This window comes from Oenanthe melanoleuca, chromosome 1 (assembly GCF_029582105.1).
Source record: "Oenanthe melanoleuca isolate GR-GAL-2019-014 chromosome 1, OMel1.0, whole genome shotgun sequence".
NCBI classification, from domain to species: Eukaryota; Metazoa; Chordata; class Aves; order Passeriformes; family Muscicapidae; genus Oenanthe; species Oenanthe melanoleuca.
This window is the reverse complement of record NC_079333.1, coordinates 102,974,735-102,998,232: the sequence shown is the minus strand read 5'-3', so window position 1 is coordinate 102,998,232 and position 23,498 is coordinate 102,974,735.

Here is a 23,498-nt window from a genome sequence, read left to right as displayed (position 1 = left end):
ATGCCAAAACTATTTCCTGAGGGATATATATTTTGACTAATGTTAGGGGGAAAAAATGAAACCAATCTGGCCTGGTTTAAAGTACTTGATTTTTCTTTTATGTTAGATGGAGAGAAACCAAGAAAGTGAACAATTTATGTAAAGCCTCTGCTAGGTTTTAGGGTAGGAAGAGTTTTTAGGGTGACAAGAGTTCCTCCCTCTTGGCAAAGAGAAGGAATTCATAAATGCAGAATGAGGCAAGGTTCCTGTTCTCAGAGAGAGGTATTTTTTCCCTATCTACCACAGCACTTTTCTGTGGTTTGACACAATGCCAGCATTCACTGGGACAAAATCCTATCTCCTGAAGTACCAACTGCTTTTTGGCTCTGGGTATTTAGAAATATGCTCTTGTTGCTACAGTGATCTCAATATAAATCTGGTGTCTTGCCTACTTTCTATTTCTTAATTGCTGTTGTTCTTGACTGCAGACTAAAATAACAGATCATATCACTCCTAAATGAGATAAGTCATAGCTAGCTAGATATTCTTTGGGGTAAAGGCACAGGCTGCTACAAACTGTTGGCTGACAGTAATACTGGCTTGTCTTTAGACCTGTGTCACCAGATTTCACTGTGAAATACAGGGAGAGATTTATAAAAACTTAAGAGGGCCAGTAAGAATCATTGGCTGGCAGATTACAGTTTAGATTCAGTTTTCCTGCAACTTTTACTTGCTCTGAGGCTTTCCTCCCTGAAACACTGCTTTCTAAAAGCAAAGCAAACTTAAAAAAAAAAAATCAATAAATCAGTCTGACCATTGTGAACTCTGAAACTTGGTCCTGTAAGTTATCACTGCACAATTGTTGTGTATTTGTGACTTCTCCATCAAGTAGTTTAAAACTCTAAACACTAGGATGGTGTGATAAAATTGAGGATTTGGTAGCATCAAGAGTAGGGATTGATAAAAATTAAGGAAGCTTATTTCATTAAAAACAAGGCATTTATATCCCCTTTCCAGAAAAAGATATTGAAAAGTCTACATTTAAATTATTTGTCTCCTACATTCTGGTAATGAAGTCCACCCTCACTACAACATCTCTCTCTCTATGCACCACTTCCTTTACCAAAATGCAGCAGCATCATGGTCCTTCCCTTCTTTCATTAACCCCCTCTGGCAAACAATTTGGACAGGTATCAGTCTAAGGGAGTATCTTCTTTTGCAGATTTCTTTTGAAACTGGTTTTTGTTCAAAAGAGTTCATTCAGAGTAAGATGAATCACCTTTTGTGTAGTAGCTGTACAGCAGGTGTAGACAATAATTCATCTCCCAAACACCTGGTTTGGTGCCTGAAGGTCTGGCCCTTCCTTCACTGGAGGCTTTGCCCCAGCAAAGAGTGTGCAGAAGTGGGATCAGTCCTAGAGGATGGCACATGAACTGTCCAATTAGGCATCCTGTGCCTGCAGGCCTGGCCATGGATAACCAGTTACATGGAAAAGCAGGAACCTGCCAATGTTTTCTCCATGAGAACAGCACAACAGAGGAAAGGGGTATTGCTGCTGTTTGAAGCAGAGAAATCATTTGGGGAGAATAAAAGCTTGATGATGGTGAGAGGGGAAAGCTCTAGCTTTGAAGAATTTGGAAAAGCCTTAGTGGTTTTCCAAACCTTTGATGTTTAATTTGAGCTAGATCCTGAGGAGGGTCCCAGAGAAACCACTCCATCAACAATTGCTTTGATTCAGCCTTGTGGGAGAGAAGAGTTCAGTCAAGGATGTGAGCCCATTTTCACAAGAATAAGGGAAGTCTACTGGAAGGGTAATTGTGGGACTACCAGAAGGCAGGCTGAGCCCTGGGCACAGCTCATTTCTGTCCCTCTCACAGCACAGGAGCTCAGCCAGGATGTCACTGCACCTGGGCCAGGGCTCCACACTGGACAGTTACACTGCCTGCCAAATCCACATCTCCCCCACTGCTCCAGCACCTGTCAAGGAGCAGGGCAAGTTTGGAAAATTTTAACTCTAGATGTTTCAGAACAAGGTTGTTTGATTTAGGGATGTGCAGACATTAGCAAAACAATCTTGTAGAAATGTGTGTCTTTCCAGTGCACCAGAGTGTGGAATGGTGTGACTGTTGTCCCCAAGCTGATATGCTTCCTCCACAATTAATCTTTCTGTTAGAGCATTACTGAAGCCCAGGAGACTGGGCCAGTTTCCAGCTTTGTCACAGATGTCCTGTATGACCTATAACAAGCTGCTTAGTCTCACTGTGTGTTTCTTTGGAGACTGGAAGGTGATGCCTCCCTATCCCAAGGGACATTTGTCAATACACATTAATCAGTCTTGTGCAACTGGAACAGAGGGTGAAAGTGAACATCTCTGTTTCATTTCTCATGGCATAATTCCACTGGAAGTTTTGATTGTTCATTCAGGCCAGCCTTCCTAAGAGCATATTAAGGCAGGTGATGCCATAAGACAAATTCTCTTCTTTGCTCATCTTTCTTCCCTCTTTTTCCTTCTTGATTCTTTTTTTGTTTGTTTTATTGCCTTGTCATTCCTCTGTTTCTTTTCTTATCTACTTTAGGCATTGCTTTTCATTACTCAGCTATTTTCTCCCTCTGCCATTTATTCCTTTCCAATCTTTCTGCCTAATATAGATGTTCACTGGACTAGGAAATAAGGAGTTTTGCTTACCCCTTGGGCTCTCTTGTGTGCCTGCAGAATAAATAGAAATACATGTTGAAGTACTTTTCCAATCTCCTGTTTAATGTACACTCACATTGTAATAATTAGTTTGATACCAATTTTGCTGTGTTTCAGGGAGGTGTTACCTGAGTGTTACACAACAGTAGTCTGTTTGTTTGGGTAACACTGTAATGATGTGATTGAGATTTATGGAGTGCAAATATGTTGAAATGCTGGGTTTGGGTTCTTGGTCAATTCCATTGTTGGAAGACAACTGTGTGAGAGAGAATATGAATTTATGTTAGAAATTTTTCATGCTGAAATTCATGTCTTGGCAAAAAGCCTGACAGAAATACCAGAGAAAAGCTTTCTCCTCATGTTCATCTTGATCAGCACCTTCAGCACTCCTACCAAGGAAGGGGATTTTGTCTCTCTGTCATGTGGGGAATAAGGGGGCAGAGAGGATAAATTACATGATTTTAATGCCTGTGTTGTCTTAAGTGAAAATGAAACATGTCTTTAGCTACTTCAGCTGTTCTTTTCTTGGTTAGTGCATCTTTTTAGGAGGTGTCAGTGTGAAACAGCCTGCCCAGATGGAATTCCACCTTCTCAATGCTTGGCTGGTTGTTTGAAGCCACTGCTGAGTCTGCAGTGCTGTGCAGGGATGCTCGTGTGTCTGCAAAGCAGAGAGTGAGAGGGAAAACAGGAAAAAGATAACTACATAACTGGTGTGCACCCTTGCCTAGTGACATCTTGAATAGAAATAGGGAAACAATTATTTAATAATTAGTGACTTCCAAATGGATTAGACAGAGCAATTTAGTTGACTATTATTGCTTGCTATTAAAATAAATGTGGAGACTCTCTAATGGCAGTGTTCAAAGGAGCATCAAAATGAAAGATGTTCCTTCCCAAAAGGGACTTGCTTTCCCTATCTAACCTGAAGCACACCTTATTGAGAAAAAAAAGAAACAAATTACAGCTGCTATTTGTTCAGTAGCTGCAGAGATTCTGCTACTACTGTTACAGGCTACATGTACATGTAAAAACTATGCTGGAAATTTTATTCCAGACCCTCATACCCTATTGGCAGCACTCTCAATTAAGTATAGTTTGTTTGTTCATTCTGCTCTGCCTCTGTTTCTGCTTCAGGTGACTTATTTGAAGGCATGGGCCATGAACATGAGGGTGCTGTTCCTGAAAATAATCTCAAACACTCACTTCTCAGATACTTCTCAGATACTGTATTTGACTCTCTTCTGCCTGTAAAATTTGCCTGGAATAGCAAAATTTGCAAGTTTATGCTACCCACAATGTGTCAGGATCAGTTAAGTAACACAGTGCCCCAATTCCTATTGAAAAACAGGAGGAGAAAAGCAAGAAAACCATAAGGAACAGTATGATTTTATTTTTTATCATAGCTTCTTATCTTCTGCAAAATTCCAGTGCAAATTTCCTGTCCTCTGGCATCCTAAGCAGATCCAACTTGTAACTGCTCTGGACATGATAGTGTCCAATATTTTGTGTAGTGGCTGAAAAACCTGCATTTTGCAAACATTCTAAATCAAAATAACATTCCTGCAAAATCTGTTTATAAAAGATTAAAGTGCCAGGTTTGATTTTGAATTTTTTGGTACAATAGGCTCCAGGCAAAAACCTTAAATCCAAACACACTGAAACCTTGTGCATATTAGTAATATGTACTAGAATTTTTCAAATAAAGTATATTAGTGTGTGTTATCAAGAATAGGACTTGTGGGTCCAGTGTCCTGAGAGTTTCAAGGCAGTCAAAATTTGCATCCTGGCTTTGTGACTTAGCTAATGTCTTGTTTACAATGCTGCCAAGATCTGTGTAAGCTGTTTGGCTTGCAGAATAAATGCAGCCAAATCAAAACCATATCTTTATGCCAGCAGTGATTTTCTTCAAGTGTCTTGTCTGCAGCATCCACAGAAGCATTATGCAAGTTTAGTATTTGGGAGGGGCTTGAGACAAGAGAGGCAGGGTGTGATTTGCTCTTTCTCTATAAATTTTGTTGAGCTTCAGCTTACAAATCACGTTCATGTTGAGTACTTGCTGACACTGAGATGCCACAGAAGGCAAATCTTATGGAAAGGGTCTTACCTACTGACCATGTCTGAATCATCCTTGCAGAAAATGCAACAGCAAAAAGCAATCAAATGTTTTTTCTCTTGATTTTTGAAGGGAACAAATACTTGAGTTTCCTGAGTTGTTTATGTTTCTTAAAAAAAAAAAAATTAGGAGAGGGAAGGGAAAAATAATTTGATGGGCTGATGGTGGCCTTGAATATTTTTGTCATTCTAAGAGGTGGCCTTAGAGAGCCTCAACAAAGCTGTAATTGGGTCTGTGGGTTTCCAAGGAAACAAGACTAATTAGAGTGTGACTGTGGATGGGAAATATGGTCTAGCAGGTAGGGCTGGGAGAGAGGGGTGTTATTCCTGGCTCTCACCTGTCAGGGCTGTGACTTTGGAAGGTCAGCTACAGCTCTGAAGCTGCAGGGTTTGCAGAGCTCCTCTCTGCCCTTGAGGTGCAGCACAGAAACTCTTCAGAGCAGCAGCACTGGCACCCCCAGTGCACCACCCTGCTCTGCCAGCACAGGACTCCCTTAGCACTCAAATGCTGTTTGGGTCATTCTTCTGACATGTCTTTTATATCCTTTTGCCAGGGATTTACAACCTGTCACCCAGTGACCTTTAAAACCTGGGACTCTCTGGCTAGAGACCCCACCAGGATTTTGCTGCTCCTATCTTACAGTTTTCACAGTATCAGTCTTTGCAAGGCTTCTCAAGCTTCAAGTCCTCTCTTCCTGGAGGCAATGGTTGTCTGATATCCACCTGGTTCTCCTCTTACATACCAGGCTGTCCTAACTCAGCCTTACAGTCTCTGACCCACCATTCAGACCTGCAGCTCAGCCTGCAGCCAGACACTGGGAGCTGGACACCTCTGCCTCTCCTTCTGCATTCTTGCAGCCTCAAGACATTTTTTTCCTTGCTCATAATACTTGAGAAAAGTAGAGTGAGGCAGCAGTGCAGGCAGCTCTCCCAAAAAGTCCTGTGGTAAGTGGTGTCTGTCTCCATCCCACTGGGGTCTGCCTGCACTGATAACCAGGCTGGCTAATGAGAGTTTCAGCAACACCTGTAAAATTCTGTCTTCTTCCTCCCACCATGACCTCCACTCGTGCTGGCACGGTGGCTGGAGCTGTCACTTGCATCACTGGAATCTGTCCCTGCAGGATCACAACAGCCTTGGCAGCTGCCTGTCTGAGTTCAGCTAAAGGAATCCCCACTCTCTTCAACTTCAACTCCTCTGCGATCAATGAAGAAGAAAATGAGAAATATCACAGCCCTGATCTTTCTCAGGCTTGCCAAGGTGAGATATTCTCAAAAATAAGAAAGACTCTAGCTACTTGTGGCAAGACAGTGATGAAGGGATAATTGGACAAAGAAAAATGTGCTGCTAGAGAAGAGGTGGAGAAAAAAGGAAATTAATAGCTAGGATAGAAACAGGATACTTCTTGGCAGCAGGAGAAAGTGCAGGAGAATAAATGGAGAAATGGTTAAGTACAAAGAAATAGAGAGGTCAGAGGGTAGTGAGGTCAATGGTGAGGAATGGAAAGTTAATATCCCTTGGCAGAGGATCAAGGGACACCTGACAGGAGACTGCAACAGGCATGATGCTGAAGGGGAGCACTCTCCTTTGCACATCAGGCAGATTCCTACCCTGTTTTATGTGCACTTCATAATTTATTCTCCACTGACTCATCTTTAATACATATCAGTAAGTAGTGTTTTGAATTGTTTGGCTTAGAATTTCTCATGCTTTAACTGGTTGCTCACTAATTACAGCTACAGTGGTTTACCTGGGAATTAATTGGATTTTGCTTTCAAGTCCTTGTTATCTGCAATGACTCAACAGCTGTCCAGGCCTGAGTAGAAGAACATGGGTGGCAACAGGCTCTACTTCCATAGATGCAAGTACAAAACTAAACTGCAAAGTCACTGTAGTGTTGAGAACAAAGAGAAGGAAACCTCACCAATGGTAAAAACATAAAAAGGAGATAAGGTTATTAACCCAACACATAGGCTTGCAGTTCATGTCTCAGGGAGGGATTTTTTTAGCCTCTGGGCAGATAAAACTTTATTGAGCTGCAGCTCTCAGGACTACAGTTACATGTTACAATATGAATCTAAAAATTTCTGAATGGTTTGACATGAGATTCAAGCCTTTTCTGAATAACAGGATAATAATTTCTACAAGCACCCTATTTCTCCTTTAGCAAGAATAAAATAAATGCAAAACTTGTTCCTTCCCAGATTTAGTCTCAGTCTAACAGAGGCCATATTTTAATAATTACTTTCCTTATAAGTACTGCTTTTCAGCTGGTATTCTCTGAAAATAAGCATTTCTATGCTTTTTCAGGGTGTAAAAACACTGTATGAAAATACAATGTCCTACAGATTTACAATGTCATCTCACCCTCCTACTACTGATAATTTATTATAATGTTATGGTACAACAAAATTTTAATGGCATTTTTGCATCAATATATATGACAGTGACAGTACCATCACAGGAATCCATTATGATCTGTATTATTATGATGAATATGAAATTATTTCACTAGGCTAAGATACTCTTTCTGATGATTAGTTAAATTGCTGCTTAGCTGCAGTAGAAGTCTCATGAGATTGTACATGACATCCTCAAGGATACAACACAAATTAGTAGTGGTTAGTTCAGTGCCCCATTTCAGATGAATCAGAGAGAAAAGGCACCTAAACTGTTACTGCAGAGCATTGCAAGTCATTACCACTTTGATGCAGAAACATTTATCATAGTCAATTTTTCATTCTGAGCTAATGCTTTGGTCTACAGGAATTCTTTCAGGATGATACAAAGGCTTTGGAGGAACCTGTGAAACAGTGATTTGATAAATTTCTGCCAGGAAAACAGGACAAACACAGATGCTTCTGGAGGTGATCAGAAACACCTGTCCCTGAGATAAATCTGTTGCTGAGCTCCAGGACAGTGTCTGTTGAGATCCCATTCAGAGCCACCTGCTTCTGCTGGTCCTGACACAACTTGGGAATGGTTCAGACCTTAGATTGCTGTCAGGATGCTTCACCAGGTTGTACAAATGATTCTGTGAGGTCTCATTGTTTTTGTTCCCTCTGGTACTCCACAATGTTTGTGTCCTCATGTGTCATGACAATACATCTTTCAGCAGAGCTGCACGAGTTCAAAATAACTAACAAATAAAAACAGCCTGTTTTTCAGGCTTGCTTAGAAAAACTGAAAGCTGACATAATTTTTCCCCTCTAGTATTAGGATTTAACTGCATAAATAAAACCAGTGATGGAAATATGGCATCAGATTCTGTACCAGCTTCCCTGTAAAATAGGAACTTCTACCTACAGTAGATCAGAAAGGCAAGACAGATGTTGCTAATGGACTTAAGACACAAGAAATGTACCTTTCACTATTTCCCATAATTTAGATTCAAATTCCCAAGAACATGTGCTCATTCAAAGGCCTTTTTATGGCAAAACTTGTGGATAGTTTGAGAAATAAATCCATGTTTCCTTTATATGATTTATCTTACTCTAAGTTTTTCCTTTGTTTGCCATCATATTGTCACTAAAACTAGAGACACTAAAAAATTAGTGTATTCACCATTTCTCTGCTGAACATACAGGACTTTAAAGCAATCACTTTTGAATCCTCATTTTAACGTTGCTTGAAAGCATTCAGGGGTTATAGCAGAAATATTCCTCATAATCTTACACAGGCAGTGGGAAAACATGGTGTGGAAACAACTGATCATATGGGTTCTCTATTGGCTCACCAGTTTTACAATAATGATTAGAAAAAACCCTGCACTTCAGTGACACAAGCATTAACTGTAAATATAAGTTGACACCAGCACTTTCAAAGGATTTGCAAGATCCAGTGCAGCGAGTGTTTATGAAAATTGCAATGAACATCCCAGCTTTATACAGGGGCATAGTGCAGTTTGCAGGAATATTACCTGGAGAAGACAAATAGACCAATTCCCATTTTGGCTAAACAGGTATAAAACTGGAATAACATGATTGCACCAAGAGGAACTTGATTATATCAATGGGAGCAATATTTGTTTATTGCAATAGAATTTCCTGGGTCATCTTCTGTAATGTGGAAATTTGGATGCTTCTCTTTAACATGTTTCTCCTTTAATGTGGAAACACACTTTAAAAATAGCATCATTTCTATAAGCACAGCAGTGTGCTTAGGGAAGGCTGATCTTACTGAGATTGTTAGTCCTACAAGATATGCTACAGCACATTTCCTTTAGTATTACATTCTGTCAATTGCTTTATAGTATTACATTGTGTAAATTGCTTAAACTCAACTCACCTGTCAAGATAACTGGAAAAATGTCAGCTAAGTGGGTTCATTAAAAGGTTCTATTGATGCTTTTTAGATATTAGCTTTAAATAGTTTATTAGTAGACTCTAGTCATTGGTGCAAAGCATGAAGATCTTATTGCAATAAACTCTTCTGCAGTACAGGGGATGAAACTCACATGAGGCCTATATTTTCTTTCATTTAAACTGTGACAGTTTTTTCCTCTAAATGGATTGGGAATTGAAGGAACTCACAAATATCCATAATTATTTATGCCAGACTAACAAATGATGGGAGACAGTTCTACACGTTCTGTCAGAGCACAAATCTGGCAAGTACTTCTTATAAGGCTGTATTAATATTTTTCAGTATGCACAGATCTAAATTTACAGCTGGATTTGCTTAGTAGCTTGTTCATCCCCTAAATGAAGAAGAATCTGGTAAATGACAAGCACCTGCTTTCTGACCAAGGGCTCCTTCCCCACAAAGCTGTGCAACCACAGGAAGCTGCAGAACAGTCTGTACCCATTGTCTTCAGTGTCAACACTTATTAAGGACAGCACTCTGTGCCTGATCTTTGAAAACACTTAAATGACATAAATGATACAAACTGTGTGTGAAAGAGAAACTTCTTCAAGTGAGTAGGGCCAGGTGGTTTAGGGGAAGGATTTCTTACTTAGATGAGTTCTTGTTTGAAGGTCTTTGCAGAAGAACATTTTGCTCTTCACTTTTTTGGATATTACTGCCTGAAACAATTCTTCATAAAAGACATTAGTTTCTAGTCAGGGAACATCTGGTTTCACACTTACAGGTCCTGGCAAAAAGAGAATCAATTGAGCCAAGAATAGTATCAGGAAAAAGGTAGCTCAGATCTCATCTAGGTCTCATCAAATACAGGGGGAATTCAGGCAAAGGAGATAAGCCTCAGATGGTATTAAACAGACTAGCTGTCTTTCTAAAGCAGAACAGCAAAATCTGCATTTAAAGTGCATTTGATTGATAGTGACCAGACTGTTTCTGAGGTCCTATAGAATAACAAAGACAACAGAGGAGTGTTCAACAAGCAGCAGCAGCAGCTTGGGTGACACACATGCAGCTTGTGGGATGGATTGTTAGGCTTAGTTTGACTTTGCAATAGGGTTGAGTTCAGAACTTCACTGTTTCATAGGTCTTGGAAAAATATAACTAAGTGTAGAGTTCAAAATAGACTCCAGAATATCAGAGACAGGATGGGCGCAGGGCAGGAAATGGGGAAGGAGGGGAATGGAAGGCAGGGATGAGGAAGCCTGGCATGAGCAGAGAAGAGTGTAAGCCACAGAGATGATGATATGCAGTAGGATCAGGCCTGGAGCCCTCTTTAATGCCTTGAGGACAATGAGTGTGTCTGTCAGTGTGTCAAGGGGCAGAAAAAGGCACAAAGCCCCTCCTGAGAGGTAAAGCAGGTGTTGATGTGAAAGAAGAGGCAGCAGCAGTGAATCCACACCTCTGAGAGAGCAGGAGAGGTGCTGCAAACTTCCAGGGAAAGGGTCTGACCTGAAGGTGTCTAGTGGGATGCAGGAGAGGAATGAACATCATCTGTGGCTCAAGCTAAGCCCACAGAGAGAAAGGTCCTTGTCTATTCCAGCTTTCAGGGCAGCCTCAGCACTGGAAAGGAGAAAAAAGATCCCTGATGGCACAGGAGCTTTTCTGATGAGGAATACCTTATAATAAACTCTTGTCATGAGCCCCAGGATCTTCCTGTATAGAAATTTAAGGTGCAAGGGTAGCAGTGTACTCTTCACTAATTAAAAAAAAAAAGGAAGAGCTATGGGAGTTTTCTTCTTTGGAATTTATTTATATGGCTACAAAAAAAGTGGAAGATTATTGCTGGCCCAAGAGTATTTTCTCTTGATTTCCATTTCAGTTTGTGATAACAATTTTTCATTTGCTACATTTGATTCTCTGTTTGGCTTTCACTTACTTTAAAAGACAAAAATTGAGTCTTGTAATTTTTATTATTTCTGCTGGAACTACACTAAGGCTACGGAGCTGTCTTGTAGTTCTTGTGAAAAACTTTATTAAGTTCTTCTGGAGCAATTTTCCATAATCAAAGCCAGGAACAGTCTTCTTGAATTTCAAATTTCAGATAATTTCATAATTAGGAAGATAGAAGGAAAATATTCTTTTGCTTTCAAATTATGATACTTTGATCCATTATGGAAATATGTATGGAGCCCTACAGTACCTTCTGCAAGTGCCTGCTCTTAAAATGATTTTGCTATTTTGCTCTCTCTTTCTGACTAAGTGAATACCATTACCACAGCATTTGCCAAGAGCCCAGGAAATATTGGTGCTAAGTATAAGGAATACTATACTAATGTATAAAGACATGTGAACTGTGTGCTAAGGTTATTTAGTTACACTAAATTTCCATGGTGGCCAACATCTGTACTTTAAGACAGACACACAAGCCTAGTGAGCATTATCAGTATTGTCTGAGCAACAAATGGAAACCCAGAACGTGAATACTTTTCCTGAGGTATGTAAATTACAGCAGGCGTGATATGAATAATACATCCTGTGCACATTAGCACAGTTTTTCAAATGCAAAAGAGATTCTATATGCACAGTTAAAAATGGGCTTCTCTGAATGTTGTATCAGTAGAAAATCTCATTTAGGCAGTGGAAAGAAAATGTGGAACCATCAATATGACTTAACTCAAATAGATGTAGAGATCTGAAAGTCCTAAAAGAAGAAAAACCTCATTTCAGATATGTGAAACTAGTTCTTTATTTGGGACATCATCCTGAGAACCCTGTTCCCTGAGGTTTTTCACACTTTTACATCTATCAGAGTAAGGCCCCTATACAGGCAGAGAGACTCTTATTACAGCAATTGCTAATGAGGCTGCAGAAAGCATATGTCAGTGTAACAGAACCATTTTTCCTCCTTCTTCTGTTTTCTAATTTTTTTGTTCCTTTGGTTCTCTTTTGTCCTAATAAATATGCATGTGTTAATGCAAAATGAGAAAAAAATAAAAACCTTCCTACTTTACATTTTCAAACCTAAGAGAAAACATGAATGTTACAAGTCATTAGTTTTAGATGGAAAAGGCATAAATTGCAAGAGATCTTCCTATCCTGGAAAAGAAGACAAAAGAAACAAAATATGACAGGTGCTGGTGGCACTTAGTGTTCATTGGAGGACTTTCAAATGGTAAGTAATGAATTCTGCAAAGGGTAAGTGGGTTTAGGAATGGAAGAGGAACAGAGGCAAGGATCAGAATGGTAGGAGAGCCCAGAAGAAGGGACCTGTGAGAGACTATGAAAACTCTCAATTTAAATTTATATATTTTATCTCACTATGTTTAAACCTGTAGGTCTTCAGCCAGTACCTTGGGAAACTGTTTTGACTGTTTCTGGCAGTTTTTCCCCCCCCCTTATAATTCTCCACATTTAATCTAATTTCTGCTACTTGTAGAGTTGTGTTTAAGCTCTTTCTTCTTGGGCTCAGCCCACGCCCTCCCTTGCTCAGGTAGAGCCCTGTAGTTCATGCAGGATAATAAGAATAAAAACCTACAGGATTCCCCCTTCTAACAGACAGCTGTGTTAGACCTGGAGATCATTTGACCACTCCTGTGTGTTTGATTTGTCTCTCACCATCTCTGTCCTCAGAGCTGTGGGGTTTCATCAGGGCTCGTATTCAGGATCCAGTTCTTGAGCAGGTAGAGGGGACAGAGAGAACAGCCTTCACAATTCCTCACCATCCTTTTGTTAGCTGTTCATAGAATCATACAATCTATTAAATTAGAAGGGACCCAGAAGGATCAGTCCAACTCCTTGCCCCACACAGGATTTTAACTCACTGACTTTTGTAACCCTGATCCCTATGTCAAAAATTATTCTGACAACATTAAAAACTTCCTCCATTTCTAAAATTCCTGTGTACACACTCATGCTGCCTTGAAATGCAATCCATCACCTCTGGTGAAGCCATTTTTTCAAAGCAGTGTTGAGGGACCCATCATTTCTTGTTGCTAGTTCATCAATAATACTGTCTAAGACAGATTTACATCTCACTGTTTCTTTGGTCAAAAGCAGGATCTGACTTTGCAGTAGGATGAGAAATCTTGTGGTAAGGGCTAGGACCAGAGCCCTTAAGAAAACTCAATGTTCATGGCTTCATTCAGGAAGGGAATATTCAAGGAGGGACAAGGCAGAACAAGCTGAGATCCACACTGACCAGGAGTGACAGGAATGGGAAAAGAGAGCAGAGATTAGCAGCTTCCAGAGAAGAATGGGAAGTTGGAGCCCAGCAGTTACACAAGAAAGGCTGCCAGGAAAACTAAATTAATTTACATTCAAGTGCTATGTGGACCTGGCATGTGAAATGTACAGGCGGCTGTGAACACCAGACAGAAAAGATGAAAGAGCAGATGAATGGAACCTATTTCTTGGTGCACACCTATAGTGAGCTGCATTCATTTGTCAAAGCAGTATTTTAAAGACTAAAAATACTTTATGGAATTATTCATGAAATAGTCATTTCAGTTCTGACATGCTACTCCTGCAGAGATCATAGAACTCTTCTGCCTTTGCTTTAGTTCTTGATATCTTCTCCCCAAATACACCTCTGCAAGTTCTATTACTATTTAAACAATTTTAATTATATGAATCAAGGGTAAACTATCATTATAAGCAAAAAACTCAATATATTTATGGTATAAACATAAACCCAGGTTTATGTTCTCTTTAAAGAACAAATATTATCTCTTACCTTTTAGGAAAAAAAGTTATTAGAAATCACACATTTGTAACCCAGTTCTGCTATTCTAATGGTAACTGTCTTTTCTTGTTGGTATACAGCTGCATGTGTAGAATCTTTAAGCATGATGATAATCTCTCAGATTTAATATTTGCAGCTTTTCTCAATCTAGGCATAAGGCATCTGGTTGTTCTTCAGCAATTTTAAATCATGTCAATAGAGGAATAAACACCAAAGGCAACAAACCATCAGGAAAGGCACTGTGACTATCTGTGCAATCATACAAATCCAAACAAGCAAAACAAGAAAAGGCAGAGATTTGGTTTGAATCTGATTGAATCTCCCAAATTACTTATATTTTAAAGCTGACACTTTCATGTGGCAAATAATTCTTTGGGGGAAAAAAAAACAACAACAGAAAATAATTGTCCTCCTAATGAGAATTTCTGCAACACTTTAGAAATTTATATTGCTGGTTACATGTATGAAGGTTAAATGTGTACTGGATTTTGAGGTCTCTGCCTTCTACAATTAGAATGAGGATATACTAATTTTAAAAGTCCAATGTTTATATAAATTTCCCCATAATTTTAATACACAGTTAAAGACACAGAAAACAACACTGAAATTGTAAAGGAGACATGTGAGAAATCTTCAAGGTAAGAAACATACAAGTACAGTTAATCCACACATAGGAATTCCTGAAAATGTAATAGTATTCCTAAATAAAGAACTTGCATACATAATTTTATTATTCTCATATACTTTACTTAATTTAAAATTGCAGCTCCATGTTCTGATTTTAAAGCTGTCCCAAAATTTAAGGTCATCACAATGTTCAGATCATGTCTGCCAAAAATAGGGCATTTTTATCTCTGCAGCATGAGGTGTGAAAACGATTGTGAAGGGTGTATATGGGTCAGGAACCGCCTCCTATTGTCATAGCAAAGCCAGAATCTGTCCATACAGAGGTTTGGTTAATGAGATTTTAGAAGCAATTTAAATCCACAGACTAAAGGAACGATCTAAGTGTGGTTTGTGGAATTGATTTCACTGCAAGATTAGATTTAGATGTGGTGCATGCTACTTTCTTTTTTTTTGGTGCAGTGGAAATACATATATTCTTTTTTGTCTTTTTGACTTGAAAAATAAAATTAAAGGATGTTTTGAAATTTATTTTTATAGATTTACTGGTTTTTACTGAAAATAAAAAACAGATTGAGAAGAATCTGTAATTATTAGAGTTTATGTATATTTACAAAGTATGATTTTTTCCAACAAATACAGCTCACTTCATCATAAAATATAGAAAGTAAAATATAAAAATTAATAAGGTCCATTCAGTTTCTTGTAAAACCAATAACTCCAGGCAATAATATCAACTCTTCAGATACATTCATTCTCTATGAAAAAACAAAGATAATCTCTTTGCCCTTCCCTTCCTAAGTGGCTATTAGGAGGAGTATGTGCTGCAATAGATTCCAGCACAGAATTTAGCTAGGCTGTGGTGCTAGGCCAGAAATGTCCCTGTAACCAACATCCAGGAGGTGAACTCCTCAAATGCTAATGAGGCTTGGGATGGGTGAGCTGCTCTCCCAACCTTTGCACACCTTGTTTACAGCATTTCACCTGCTGTTAGCTCACCATAACTCTGAGAAATTATTTTCATCATCTTCCTTTATCTTCCAAATGTCCTCCCTTCCCACCACACCTCCAGGGAAAATAAGTTCAACCCCTAGTTTTATTTTCACACAAATTAGTTTTGTTTTCACACAAAGTGGGTACTCACACTACAAAGTCTGGTTTTATGCTTTTAACTACAGGTGCCAAAGTTAGTTTGGGGCATCAGTTAAGTGGTCAATGAAGGGATGTCAATGCCTGCATAAGATAATGAAGAGATCTAAGCTGAGCAACTAAGTTTTTTCTCACACATGTACAATTTGTAACCATACCTGTGGTCTTGCTATCAAAGAAACCCCAAATGTTTAAATGAAGTCAAGGAGTCTAGACAACTCCTCCAGCATCCACCTGGAATCCACATCTGAATTTAAAAAAAAAAAAAAAGTACAAACCACCCTTGAGTTGAAAATGGTTTGAAACTAAAATGAGGAAGTAGCAAAATATGATTTTATTCTCTCCCAGAAATCTCCATGCATAATGTTGGAAACAGAGCCAGGTGTGACCTCGGGTCTGATCCAGGGCAGATCTTCTTCTGCATGACCCAGTACTATCAGCATCCTCTCACTGGAGATTTGCTAAAGCTGCAGAGAAAAAAGAAAATGTCATGTGAATTCTGCTTATCCTTGGATTTTCACAGTATCAATGGAGCTAAGGTGTCATGAAATCCTACAGTTGTCCATGGGTCTAGAGGTTTCTCTAGTCAGCATTTGGAGTAGTTCCCTCAGAAAAACTGTAACTGACTCTGCAACTCACCAGCAAATAAATGCTAATCCTGTTTTGCCCAAATCCTCAATTATAGTCCAGAATGTTTGATTACATTTTTCAGCTTTACTTGTTAGTGATGTGGAAGACTTGTGTTCTGCCTTTTTAGAGGAATAGTAATCTCATGAAATGGTTTAAGATCTTATTATTTGTAGCATTTCTTTTAACCATCTGTATTAACCTAAAACTATTTGTGTAACTATATCTGAAAATGAGGGATATTAGAATCTTTTTTATATGCAATTTAATATGAGGAAAAGACTTCAGGACTCAAGGAAATTAAATTTTGATCAACCAGACAAAATAATTTCATGAGTTTCCCTTATTTTACATTCAAAGCACAAAGCTTAGGGCTAAAGGAGAATTGATGGTTTCAGTAACAAAAACAATACATGAAAAAGAGGAAGCTCTTAAGTACCTTGAAGCTGGAAAATACATGGGTTGGGCTCTGTTCTGCTTTACCTTCTAAAGAATTAAAAGAGAGTCCTTTCCTACAATTATGAGACTGGAATTGAAAATGCACGTGTGTCACAAGCCCTGCTGTTCTGTTCCACAGCCCAGCAGAGAGCTTTGAAGGAAGCTTATTCTGCTCCCACCTCTGAAGTGCAGAGTTCCTTGAATAGATACTTCTCTTGAACAAAACATCCCTATGAATTAATACCAGTTACACTCCCTAAGCCGGCTTAGAAGGAGCTTTCAGGGCATTTCCTCAAAAGGACCTCAGTGTGTGCTGTCATGATAAGCTCCAGCCCTCTGGGATCTTGCTCTTCCTTCAAGAATACTAAAAATTGAGCCACCTTATTGTCATTTCAGGTTTTATAGGCAAGCAAGCTGGCAGACCTGATTAACTCTGGGATGTTTTCTGTCTCCCCCAAATCTCCAGTTTGCTAATGGAAATGGGTGTTTGAGGATCAGTAACCTGGCAAGTGCTCACTGCCTGTAGGTTCTGAGTGAGGCAGGTTCTCAGCCCACACCTGGGACAAAAGAGGAAAAAGGGGTGATTTTTGTAGTTGATTCCTTAAATCCTTGTAAATGCTGCAATGGCTTAATTCTTCCAGCACTGGATGCTGTCTTTTATTAGTGCATTATTAGAACATTAAGGAGCATATTCAGAGAGACTCTCTGCAGCCTACAAGAGCCCACAGGCAGCAGAGATGGAGAATACTGCAGGGGGGGATTCAACATTCCTAAAGTTAGTCTCTTGCCCAAATCATCCTGTGGAGAAGCCTTCATTACATTAGGCCTTGAAGGGAATACAGCAGACTTTCTTCCCAAGGCTAATGTTAACCTTTATGAATATCTTTCTTTGCTCCCCAGAGAGACATCATTTTAGATCATGGTTTTAAATGGAAGCTGATTTTCTTTGTCTGTGAATGCAACGAATGAAACAACAAAGCACTTTACTGCAGGGGGTTTTTTTCCATACAGTGTAAATATTTGCTTCTAAGCTGTAGGTTTGTCAATCAGATTTTAGTCTGAAAAAATATTTGCAACCAAGGTAGCAACCCTGAGCACAAATAAAATTTATAATGGAAATAACAGTCCTTACTCCAATGTTATGATCACGTACCTACATAAAAAGGTGCAACCCTCCTGTTGTATAATCTACTATCGGTCCTGTTATGTGACCTAATTAAAACCCTACCTCAAGGATGTCCTTGTCATGCCTACCAAAATATTAGGGTAATTTAGGAGCTCCCCAAGGAGGGATCTGTGAAACTGCAGACAGCAATCAAATGCCAGCTTCCACACAACGAGAGGGCTTGCTTAGAAGTTGTGAGAAGCTGATTTTCACAGTGCAGTGTAGGAATTATTCCTCTTTCCGTCATGGAAATCCACTCAGATGCTCTGTCAAGGTTTAACCCCATCCAGCAGCTAAGTCCCACAGAGACACTCATTCACTCTCCCCGAGAGGATGGGTGAGAGAATTGGAAAGATGAATGAGATAAAGCCAAATTAACAGGTACAATAACAGTTCTGTGTGCCAGCAAAGAAAACCAGGTAGTTCATTCACCACTGCCCATGGGCAGGCAGGTGTTCAGCCATCCCAAGGAGAGTCCCCTGTGATGGGGACTGGGGAAGGCAAAGACCATCCCTCCAAACATTCCCTCTTGCTTATTCCTCCCCCAGCTCTTTATGCTGAGATGATGCCGTGTGGTGTGGAATATCCCTTTGCTTCTGTTGTCCCAGCTGTGTCCCCTCCCAGCTTCTTGACCACCCCCTGAGTTATTAGTGCTGTTTCCAGCACACCCAAAACACAGCCCCACACAGACTGCCATGAAGAAAATTAACTCTGCCCCAGCCCAAACCAGCCCATGCTCCTACAAGGAATTTTTGTTAGCAATGGGTTTATATAATGAAGTTTGCCATAGAGTCTGTAGTGACTGGAATCCCCAGGAACCTGGGCTCCTTTCCAGAAGGAAACAGGAGCTGGCTTCTGCTCCTGGTATCTCTGTGCAAGTGAACAGAGGCAGGGCTAGTGGGGAAGGATGACTGGAATCCTGGGGATGTATAAGAAGTGTAAATGAAGGAGTCAGGGATGGAGAGAGGCAGCAAAGGAGGAGAGGAGGACAGAGAGAGCCAGAGGAGGGTGGGGACTGAAGCAGGAAAACAAGAAAAGAGTGACAGTATCCTCAACTCATGCAAGTTAAGTGCCATATGAATTCCATTATGCAAACCACCCACTGCTTCACTCTGCAGCACCTGAGTTACTCTGTTTTCCTCAGGTAATCCTCCAAGAAAGCAGGGGAAGCAATGTGTAAATTCAAACTTCAGTATGCAATTACTGTTTTAAAATTCGTCAGACGAGCACTTCTGTGCTACCAATAATTTCATCTTGTGATTAAAAAAATGTTTATTGGTTAGCCAGTTAAAGCTGCTACCTAGCAGAGGGTACCAGGAGATATGCAAGCCCATGGCCCTGTGCTAATCAGGTGTGTGCATGCAGTGGCTCAGATGAATACCTGGAAACTGGCCAGCTGTCAACCCTATAATCACTCAAACATCAGGGATGGTGATTTGTGAGTGGGCCCTAACTCTTTAGTGAGAAAGTCAAATAGTAATTGCATGCATTCTGCAAGAAATGACTGTACTGAGCAGCTGAAGAGCCTCCCACTTTCTGAAATACATTTGTAGAAGGTATTTATTGACTCACCTTCAATCCCAATGAGTTCAGAAATCTGATGTTTGAAGCACAAGTAGTTAATACAAATGATCAGTGGTAAATATTCTGGCTTGTTTTAAAATGTACTCATTTCTCTCCCTTCAGAAAACCCGTAGAGGTGGAAAAAACAAGTTTGTTGTGGGTAACCAGTGGAGAGTATGGTGTTCTCAGTGCTGAATACAGAAAAGGTCAGACTACAGTGAGGAGTTCTAGGGGAATCTCAGATTTCCCAGAGCTCTGTTGCTGCTTCTTTTTTGCCAAAAGGTTTTTAAAATCAGTTTCACACTCCCCCAGCATTCTTTCAGGGAAGAGTAATGTAAAACTTAGGGTGGCAAAAACAACTGTACCTTCACTTTGGGAAAAAAGAATCTAATTATTTGGCTTCCAATTCTTAAAAACACACCATGGGAGTTCTTCAGCTGCTGCATTCTCAAATGGTGACTGAGTCAATAACTTTGGAAACTTTTTTTGCATACTTACACTAGTAACATTATTGAAGTGCAAAACAGTGGTCAAGAAACCGTGTCTGTGCAAATCGTGACATCAAATTCTCATCTAGGCTGCTGGCAGCTAACCCCTGGGATTGCAGCCTGCTGGGCTTCAGTGTGGGTTTTGTTCTTTATTATTTTGATGTGGCATTGCTAATGAGTTGTGAAATTTCTTGTGCTGAGCACTCAGTGCCTTGAGCACATTCCTGCGTTTGGCAGTTGTGGGAGAGGGTTAAAAAACTGCATTTTGCCATCTGGATGGTTTCCTTTCCAGAGCCCCTGCAGGGACAGGGAGATTGTAAATCTCTGCTTGGCATTTTCAAAGGGTTAACAAAGGAATTAAAAAGCTCCATTAGCATCGGAGAAGGATGACAGTCAGCCGCTGTGCTTACACACATTGGGGTTTGAGACAATTTTGGCAGCAAAGAGTTGAGAGCTGAGGACAAGTAAAATGTAGCAGGATTTGCAGGCAAAGACAGTCACCTTAATGAGTACATGGACAATGCTGAAGGATTGGAGCACAGTACAAGATTCTTGATAAATCCATCTGGACACGGGGGCAGAGAGGACAGATCAGGAGGAAGGAACCTGCTTTTAACCTTGTGCAGCAGTATTACAAAGTTGCCAATAATGAATTTTGCATCTCTGTTCAGTTTTTGGATCAGAATCCCATTATATAGTTTTTGAAGTGATAGATATTAATTGAAATTCCAATCTTATTTTGGATACTTATAATTCCACGGTCAGGAGCCAGAGAAATTTAAACCATTACTGTGCACACAAATAACATTAAAAGAACATTATTAAGCTTGTGGGGATGAATAATGTTCTTTAATGTATTTCTGTGCATGTGTGCAATTTACTTGGTGTTTTGTTTCTCAAAACTATTTTCATCTCAGGGATTCATATTGATATTTGCATAGGTCAGCAGCAGACTGGGAATCATTAAAGCAGCAGAATGTGTCACTTTAAGCTAATGAAGTAGTTACTGCTGCCAGCAGCAGTATTGGTGTGAACCCACAATAGCTTTGGCTGTGCTTTTCATAAGCATTTATTGGACAGCAAGGAAAGGTGAGACTTGGGGCTCTGAGCTTCTGGTTCTGTTTCTACGAAGGGTGATACATTCCAAGGGACAGAAATTTTCCCCATTGCTCCCTTCCCAGCCCACACTGTCTGAGCTGTTGTGGTTGATCTTTCCCTGGTCTTAGTCCTGAACCATTTCCTTGGCACTCCATACAAGTGGGGTTGATCTCTCTCAATGACATTATATCAGGTTTTTGTGGCCAGGTTTTTGTAGGGGGCAGGGGCAGGAAATGCAATGCAAATGTCTGTGTCTTACCTGGTTTTCTAAGAGACTCTTATAATCAAGTGCAGGACAGCACATGTCTAACCTATTTAAAACATCTATTTTAGGCTAATTATTGTGCTTTGCTAGTGTTTTAAAGGACCTGCCTGGTTTAATTGAAATAACTACCAGCTACCCCAATTCCAGAACAAGTGTGCTGCTTCTTCTCTCTTTTCCTACTGTGTCTTCTCCAAGCAGCAGCTCTTCAATTTCTGATCAGTGTTAGCTGGGGTTAAAAAAAAAATCATTTGATTGGTAGCTGATCTTCCTCCTCTTCCTGCCTTTCTTTCTCTGTCCTCATGTGGTTTTCTCTGCACAAGGATGCCAAAGACCATTGAGGAGGTGAAGCCGTGTGAGGAGGGGCTGAGGGCACTGGGTTTGCTCAGCCTGGAGGAGACTGAGGGGAGACCTCACTGCAGCCACAACTTCCTTGGGAGGGGCAGAGGAGGGGCAGGCACTGATCTCTGCTCTGGGGGGACAGTGACAGGACCGAGGGAATGGCCTGAAGCTATGTCAGGGCAGGTTTAGGTTGGATATCAGGAAAAGTTTCTTCCCCCAGAGGGTGGCTGGGCACTGAACAGGCTCCCCAGAGAAATGGTCACATCACTGCATAACACATTTTGACTTTGCCTACACTGCTGAATAAGAGAGGAACAGGGACTGATTTCTGGCTCCTGGGCTGGCTTGTGGCCACAAGACCAGATCCCAGTGGAGCAGAAAGTTTGAGTCTTTGACCTGTCCTCAGGCCCCACATCTGTCTGAGGCTCATGTGGTCCTAAAATAAAGGGATTATTTTGTGTGTGGCTCTTTGCAGCCCAAAGGCTTGCCAGGAATTGCTCACTGCAGCTCTGTGGAGTGTTCTCTTTATAACATGTAAAGGAGGGTATGAATTGTACACTGTAGGACATGACTAAAGGACATATAGGTGTATTTAAGGACACAAAACCTGGAGACATGTTGAAAGAATTTTTTAGGTGAACAAGACCAAACAGTGTAATCATCTGCTCAATAGTAACTTTTTGTACCAGTTCTGGGAATGAACAATCTATCAAATCTTATATCATGATTTAGGTGGTCAGTTTGGAGGAGTGGAATGCAGTACTCAGCCTTCCTCCTCTTTCTTCTTTAATTTAGAAATATAGACATACCCACAGAAAACTGAAATTCTTTCTAAATGTGCTAGCTCAAGCATAAGAAACTGTGTAATTTCAGCATAAAACTGGGACCTTGCTAATTTGTTCTACTGCTTGAATCAACGTTAGCTTTCCAATCATCAAGTAGCAAAGCTATCAAAGCCTCCATTAGTCATGTATGGGGAGTTATACTTTTATATAGTTATGTCTATATTAATATTTGCATAAAAATTTTCTATCTAGGCACATACCAGATGCACAAAACAGCACAATCCATCCTTTTCAAGGTGTTAAAACCAAAGGCATAGGAGCACTAGATCTTCTAAAAAGTCGGAATTTTCAGAAAAAAATTCAAATGCAGAACAGCATTTTTCTGTAGCTTCAGTTAAAAGAAGAATTAAAATAAGACAGCTTAGAAAGTGGCTTTGCTGGGCTAATTCCTGCGCAGTGCTCTCCAGCACTGCCCAGGATTCCTCGAGCAGCAAGTGCCTTTGGCAGAAGACAGTAACTCAGTGCTCAGCAGGGGAGAGCACTGTACTGATGAACATAAATCTGCACCAGGTGTCTGGGAAAAATGCACAACTCTTGCTAAGTCAAGAAATATTCTGGTTATTCTCCCAAGGAAGGAAAACACTGGAGGTGCTGGTATATTGAAACCAAACTGTGATCCAGTTCCCTAAATTGAGCCCAGTAGTCTGCAATTGTCTCAGTAGAGCCAGATCCTGTGCTGAATGTCATTGCTTGTAAGACTGGAATTATGAGTCTGTCTCTGGCAGCTGCCAGTGCTTTGAAATGCAGAGTCTTTTTATGCAAAAAGAATAAAAGAGGAAAATTTTGTTGGAAAACTCTCTCGATATCTTTCCTAAGTTTCAAGCAAAAAAGTGAAAAAAAAAAAAGTCTACTCTATGCTCCCAAGGATTATTGTTTAGTCAGATTTTTTTTTTTCACATTTTTTTCAGAGCTTTTGAAATTTATGTTTTAAAGTCTAGCACGTTGCATTAATAAATCAGAACCCTGTGAAAACAAATTATGAGGCATAGCTATACGTCAGAAAGATAAATCAGAACTTAATGGCCAGGATAGAAGATATTTTCTAATCAGTCAACTAGAGAACTAATTAA